The 8,180-nt window shown below is 31.7% G+C and overlaps 1 non-coding gene across 1 annotated transcript; it reads right to left on the reverse strand.

The window, feature by feature from the left end:
• Positions 1–1,210: 1,210 nt before the first annotated feature.
• Smp_tRNA_02036_Gln_TTG.1.1 lies at positions 1,211–1,277 on the reverse strand. The gene has a single exon. It is a non-coding gene (tRNA).
• Between the last annotated feature and the right edge of the window lie 6,903 nt (positions 1,278–8,180).

The raw sequence follows: 8,180 nt of genomic DNA on the forward strand, positions 1-8,180 counted from the left end.
GTCAGTCTATTTTGTAAACTAGGCTACAACTATTTAGTTCTGTTTAGGATTTTTTTGCATGCATTGAATAGATTTAGTGTCAAACGTTTTGTGTTTCTAACCATTCTTTAAAAGAGTTGTATATATACTGTGTAAATGTACAAATAAGTTGACTGGAGGGTTGAAACCGCGAGAATTTTACAATTTGCATCCTCGACTCAGTCACTATTTGAATATGACCAAAGTTATCATGAGTAATTTTGTTTACTTTTGTATTCAATCACAAAACCTGATGGAACAATGAATAAATATCTGGATGAATGGCTTTTCAACTGTTATACTCATGTTTTGTAGCAACGTGTATCGATAAGATAGTTTTGAATGCTTTTGTTACCGTTTTTCACGATAATCCTTACACAAATGTCCGTTTTCTGGTTCAGAATATTTGATGTAGTGAACGGTTTAGTGAATAACATAATGTGTTGAGCTTAATCATTTGCAATTGTGAAGATATGATGATTTAAGAAATAATAAATACATTGAAGAATATTACTAATGGAATTTTCTCAAACAGACATTATTTTGAGTTAGGTAAAGGTAGATTACGACTTGTTGTGTTCTGCTTCAATTCCCATTTCTGATCCCATCTTCATTTCATAAAAACCAATTTATCCCTAAAATTTTAACAAAAACGTCAGTGATATCTCCTTAAAAATCTTGTTTAAAATACTATTTTCTTCGGTTGCAGTTCATGTTCATTATATGAATGTGAATCACTAAGCTTCTTTATTAAACAGATACCTCTTCTGAAATAATACTTAAATAAATTGTAATATTCAGAGCTGATATACTGACAAATATTATTTGAAAATTGCCCGTATCGGAAATCAATAACGTGTAGTACATTCAAACCCATCATGTCTATTTGAAAACATGATTTAATATACTCGTTGGCAAAAGGTGAGGATGTTGTTGATCAAGAGTATGGAAAAGTATGAGTAGTATTAACGATACGTGTAATACTTCCTAAGTAAAACTATCAGACATGATATTTGATGTTCTAAACAGCCTAATGTGTCTGGATAAGCTGAAAATAGAAAGATGGATACATTAGCAACATATTTAACAATGGTAAGCAGAGATGGATAGTGGCTAGCAGTGGAATCCAGGACGCGCGTTTCGTCCTATTTGGGACTCGTCAGCTGGATGTACCTGCATCTCAGATTTGATGTTCACTCTGAGACTCGAACTCAGTATCTTTCGCTTCAAACGCCATCGCGTTATCCACTCGGCCACTGAGTCCTGATAGCCACTTGCTTGTGCAATGGGGTGAAGTTGAAATTTACTTAGTATTGTTTGTTTGGATCTTCCCATTGATGTTTTTAGGACTGCAACTGGTCAGTCTCTAATTGGCATATGTGCATACTGTGCGTATTGCCTCGATATAGCCTAAATTCACGAGAGAATTGCTGAGTATTGGAATATAAGGAAAATTAATTGACAAATAAAACTATTAAATTTTTCCACCAACTCACAGTAGGGAACCATTATTTATCCGTGTGAAGTACCAATGCAGACAGAATTATAATCCATAATGAAGTTATTTCATCTATTTATGATATTCTGGCCAAATATTGAATAAAGTGAATAATCTGATATCCTAATAAGTGAAAATAATGTATATCTTAGATTAAAAGTTATTCATCATTCAACCGCATGGTCCCATACATGAAAATGAAGCAAGTAATTGGCATTTATATTTTTATTCGTTAATCTGGTAGCTGATACTTCTAACCGGTTTATCGGTTTTCTATGAGATATGTAAGGCACAGTCAATCCATTTCTTAATTTTATTTTAATTGTTTATAATTTTAAACTAATTTTTACTTTTTCTGAACATACATAAACTTGCTACTGGTGAATGTACATCGAAAGATTTATCAGAGATTGTTTGCTTAATGAATTCAGATCATCTTTATAGTATTATAAAAAAAAACTTTATATTCATGTTAATATAACTCGATTAATAAAATGAGTAAAAAATTTCATCATAACGTTGATGCAAAAATAATTTCTACGAAATTCTTAACAAATTTTTTCAACTTTTCAATAATTAATTTTTTTCAATCTATGATATTAAAGAAAAAAACTCATTTTGTACCAGTTGTTTGTGTTATTTTTTACTATTATCTGTTATCATACGAAACATAATATACAATATATTATTGTAAAACGTACTTGGAACCTATGTAATACCTTTATCTCAGGTAATTATTTGTGTGAGTAAGTATGTATTCTTGACCATGATTAATTCAGTGAATACTTTTTCATCTAATCATATTATCCATTTTATTCTTTTACTTCTCACCTACTCCTATCCTCTATACATATGATTTATTCATTCCTTTTACAATTTCGCGTTTTCTTTACTCTGCTCTCAATTCCATATATCTATATTTTTTCTCATATGATCTTATTTTCAGTTTTACAGCAGAAACATATATACTATACTCTGTATCTAATTCATATTTTGTTATGATAAACACTTATGTTTAAAATAATATATATATTTCTAAGGGAAAAGTTTAAAAAAAGCTGAATAAAGAATAACCAATCAATTAGAATGGACGATATTATGATAAACAAATTTATCATTTTTGTAAGTGATTTACCGGTTTTCTTTTTCATTTCTTTTTCGTTTTAATCCATCCATATAAATGGATATATTACTTATAAGGTAAATTAATTTTAATTAATAGTAAGATTATTCTGTAGTAAATTTAAAAGCTGAGTATAAATAAAGCTTTATTGCATTTTAAGTGAGAAAAAAAGTATAAATACGATAAGTGATTATTCGTTACAAGAAATATGTACATCAGAGTTGTATATGTCTATATTTAATCTGTTTAAATTCATATTTTTAAAGTATCCATGTTTAGTTCATTTATAAAAAGAGTTCTCGTTTGTTTTAATATTATAATCATCAATGGTCAAGTGAAATATTTAATGTTTTAACCAGTAATAATATTTTTATCCATAGAAAAGTTAAGCATGTTCGTTACAATTGACGATAAATATATTTATCGAAATATGAAATTTGTTAGGATTGCTTAGAGTTAAATTTCATCATAGGCTGACATCAACTGGAAAACAATTTAGAACCCTATGCACTAAAAAAATTTTTTTCTTATTTTTGTGGTGTTCATTCATGAGATTATCAGTGAACGAATTCAGAACAGGGATTTGTAATTAATCTCAAATATTTAGTTCACTGAAACGGCATATACGCTTAAGTCTATTCCATTTGTGAAATAGCTAAAAAATGACAATATGTGGTCAAATGGGATATATTACCGATAATAATGATTAAAATTAACTTTTCGGCTAATTTCACAAAGTAATAAAGAAATAAACTTCTAATAACAGTATGGTTTTGTGCAGATTTTTAAGTCTTAATTGAGACAATGAAGTGATCAGTGTTCTACATCAGTCAAGACCTGGCAGCAGTGGACGGCCGTTTCGACACAGCATGGGATTTCTCGGAAGTGCACATCCATGATTCTGCACACGAAAATTGAACCAAGAACTTTCTGTATCGCACCAGAACGCTTAACCTCTGGACTACTGATCCGACATCCAACGCTGTTACTGATTAGTTTCATCAACCAGTTTACGATATCGCGTAACCAACTTCCACTACCTCACACCCTACACGGTTCAACTCCACTGGCACACCTCACTACAACTCTGAAAATTACCTCTCACTAGTACTATATTGGTTAAAAAGAATTCATCCAAAAATATTTGACGTGATTATTCACATCAGGTCCATGAAATTAAAGGACGATAGATGAAAGTTAGTTAATGAAAAGTTAACCCACATTATACCACTTTTCATACCATTGTGAAGCAAATACAAAATAATAATGATAGAAAATGCCGTTGTTTCTATTCACCGTATAAATAGCTTAACAGGAATTAGTTTGTTTCTTATAACTGTACGTTTGCTTATTCAGCAGCTAATAATAGTTGTGAACATGAGAGGTGTTTACTTCAAACAAAGCACTTAATTTTCAGCTTTCAGATAAGAAGACAAACTAGCCATCTGATTATATAGGTCACTAAAAAGTTTCTGTCTTCTTAGTAATTTTATTATAGTTGAAAGCGTGAGTCAATTGAAGCTAGACCACCATGGAAAACCTGGAAACACTGGACGGATTATATAGGTCACTAAAAAGTTTCTGTCTTCTTAGTAATTGGTAATATTTCGATAGAGCAATGAGAAGATGGAGTTGATCTGAAAAGTGTGATGTATTTGCGCTATACATTTCAAACAATCTGGTCACACACACACTTGTCAAGACAATTTATATGAAAATTAACAAAGGTCAATTAAATGAAAGTTCAAGTAAACAAGGTAATAAAGGGGAGAGAGAAAAAATTAACATCATATAGAATGAATAGGAAATTTTCATAGTTGAAATCATGGGTCAATTGAAGCTAGACCACCATCGAAAACCTGGAAGCACTAGACGACCGTTTCGTCCTATTATGGGACTCCTCAGCAGTGCGCATCCACGATCTCGCACTCACGAGATTCGAACCCAGGACCTACCAGTCTTGAGCCGAAGCCCTTAACCGACAGACCACTGAGTCGGCATCCAACGGTGTTAATGTCTAGCTTCAACCAATCCACGATTTTGAGCGACCGCTCACCAATTGTCTTCAGTGAGTTGATATCTCTACAACAGACTTGGTAGAACTCCACTGGCCACTGCTTCACACTAGAACTCAAGTAAATATCTCTTGAAGTCAGTCACTAGTGAGCATATGATTATAGATCAGAGGGGGTTTTGTGGAGATATGGGAAAACATGTTCATCGAAAGCAAAACACATAGTTGGAACGGAGCACAGAATTGGCATTAACACAGATTCTAAAACGTTGTATAGGAACTGTCGAGGACGAATTCTCAGCATTGGCTAGTTGTAAATTTAAACCCCTTTTGTGTACAAAAACAATCTATTGTAACCTTGAATTTGTCCCGGTAATCCTTAAGTCATTTTATGGCCTAGGGTAATGCGACAATTTCCTATTCATTCTATATGATGTTAATTTTTTCTCTCTCCCCTTTATTACCTTGTTTACTTGAACTTTCATTTAATTGACCTTTGTTAATTTTCATATAAATTGTCTTGACAAGTGTGTGTGTGACCAGATTGTTTGAAATGTATAGCGCAAATACATCACACTTTTCAGATCAACTCCATCTTCTCATTGCTCTATCGAAATTTATAAACGGGACAAATGGCTTTGAATTTCTAATATAGCACAATTCCGATGATTTAAGGAGCAGAATTCATCACTTGATAATTTATCAAACTAAAAATGAGTAACTCGAAAAACGGTAGTGTTATATCTTATGGTCAGATATCATTTGATAAAAGTCTTCAGTCAGAACATCGACTTATATGACCAATGTTGAGTTAATCAGTATGGACAGCCTTGAGTCAGTTGTGAGCTTTTTTGGTCCTGTATATAGCCCGTTCATTACAGAACACAAGTATCAACCTCCACTGAGTGAATCGTATATTTCAGACATACATGGTTTATATATAAGCAGGCTAGACCGCACCACACCATAAAAATAATTATGCATGATGAAGCTGGAAGTGACTGTGAGTATGAGAACTGTAACTAATAAATTGGGAATAAATTAAGAATGGTAAGTCGTATTGCAGTAGCCAATAGGTCAAATAAAAGCTAGTGATAAAAGGAATGTGAAAAAACGTATAACATATTTACTTATTAGTTATACAATTAGAATAAATGTAATAATAGTCCATCAATAACTCCTAACATTTACCATTCATTTATTCTTCGTTAGGATATAACAGGTAGCTATATTCGTTAACAATGATGGAAATATTTCTGGAGTTTATCACATATACCATGATATTCTAGCTCAGTGGACTAGAGGCTAAGCATTTGCGTGCAAGACAGGAGGTCATGGGTTAGGCCTATATTGACGAGGTTGTGGACACGCATTGCTTAGGGGTCCTATACAAGGATGATACATTTTTCCGGTTCTTTCAGGTTTTCAATCATTCTCTAACTGAGATAAGTTCATGATATATTCTCTGTAACTCAATCAACCTCCACAAACTGAGTATAATTATAATTCAAATATAATTTACATTATAATATTAACTGATCTACCAATAAAATAAAAACTTGCATTCAATCGATTGTAATTTGTTAATTCCATGTTGATCTAGAACCATATAGATTTTTTCTTTCTAAGTAGTCGATCGAATAAGATTATGCTATTCAAGTACTACCACAGAAATTTCCGTTTTCAACACCATGGGCCTGTTAAGTCAGACATTATAAGTAAGTAACTTAATTTTATTCCAACAGCTGACAAAGTAATTTGTTAAAATTTCAGTGGTTTATAAGTCATGATCCGGATACAGACTTAGATGAACAGAAAATTGGTTCTTTTTATCACTTCACTAAGATTTTTACTTACCTTTAGGTGACAAACGTATGCCAAATAAAATATCTAAAAGTGGACAGTACAAAACTTTGATTTTGAAAACCATTTACTTAATGGTAACAGATCTGTGTGATTGATAGGTAGATTTTTTAGTTTGAGAAGTTGTATATAACTGTCAGGTGTTCAGAAAAATATTGACACTTTCTTATAAACAATAACAGTTTTCTTATCAAAGTTGTTTTATCTTGTTCGTATCAAATGTTCTGTCTAATATTTTTCAAGTCGTCACGTCAGATAAAATAAATAAGAACATTTCTAGAGGAAATCGGTGTAATATTTTAATTTGCGTGAATTTAAAATTAATATTGATTTTAGTTTATTCAAAATAACTTTGATAAAAATATGTCGTAGAATTTATGAAAAATCATCTTTGAAAATGGATTGCAAATCAGGATAATTTTCGCTCATCAGGGCTTTTAGAACGCCTCAGGATGTGTTTTAGAAAGTGTATTTTGATATCGTTTTGTTCAAAATACAACTACACCATAAGTTTTTTTACTTTCACTGGGGTCGAGTCTGAGGATTAAGAGAGATTTGAACAGAAGCTTCAGTTTGAATGTATTCATAGAATGCCTCTTTTTACCGACCATTTTTTATGAAGTACCGATTAATAGTCTTCAAAAGTAAATGGCTGCTTTTTTTAAACATGCATTACATGATGATATTCAATACAGTTCAAGCCGGATCAGAGAGTTTGTAGTTACAAACAGTGAACTGACTGCATGAATCTCTGCTATTCCGATTCAATCGTTTAAAGATCCCCATCATATTAAAAGACTAATATTTGAACGAAGAATATTCTTTTCGATAAATTCTCTTCAGATTCTACAATTATATATCCAAATTAATAATCCGAAAAAACGGCCAAGTTAAAGGCAAAGTACATCGTTTAAAGCATGTAAATTCTGATTCAGTTGTCGTTGGCAACTTTTGAAACTTATGAGGGAGAAAGAGCTGATTAAATGTTCTTCTGCAAAGATAGCATAAGTGAATTTGGGACTGAAAATAATTCTCTAATCATAATTTCGTATATTTATCTTCTGTAAGCCATGATAGTGCAATTTTATCAGGAAAAGTAAAACTACTTTTGTGTCCGGTTGTTACGATGAATCAATTTAGATATTCCCTGTTAGTAATAGCCTAACATTTAAACACTATCCTAAACGTAGAGTTAAAATACAAAAATGTAGTAATTGTCTATGGTATATGTTATCCAGTGATTAATAGTCAGTTGTTTAGAAAGATTTGTCTTCAAACCTGGTCATATATCAAAGTTGAAAATAAATAATAATTCCAAATCAACTTTGCAAGTTGACATTTTGTAGTATTTTTCTATGTCTTTTGGTATAAATTAGACTGACCATGATTTAAAGGTAACTTTCACTGAATCACTATAGCATGTTGTAATACCTCTCATATATTTGATTCCCATTGTAAAAGAAGCAGTTTTTGGTTTGCATCACCAATTGTCTATAGTTAGACAGTCATTGAAAAAACAGAAACTATTGGACAGCTGTTTTCATGTTTGTAAAAATAGTCATCCACGATCTCACAAAGTTTTTGGCCCCACATATGATTCCGATTAGATCGGATAATGACGATTGTTATCGAAATATACATGCCGATAATCCTCGTATATAATC

Source organism: Schistosoma mansoni, chromosome 7 (assembly GCF_000237925.1).
Source record: "Schistosoma mansoni strain Puerto Rico chromosome 7, complete genome".
Lineage (NCBI taxonomy): Eukaryota > Metazoa > Platyhelminthes > Trematoda > Strigeidida > Schistosomatidae > Schistosoma > Schistosoma mansoni.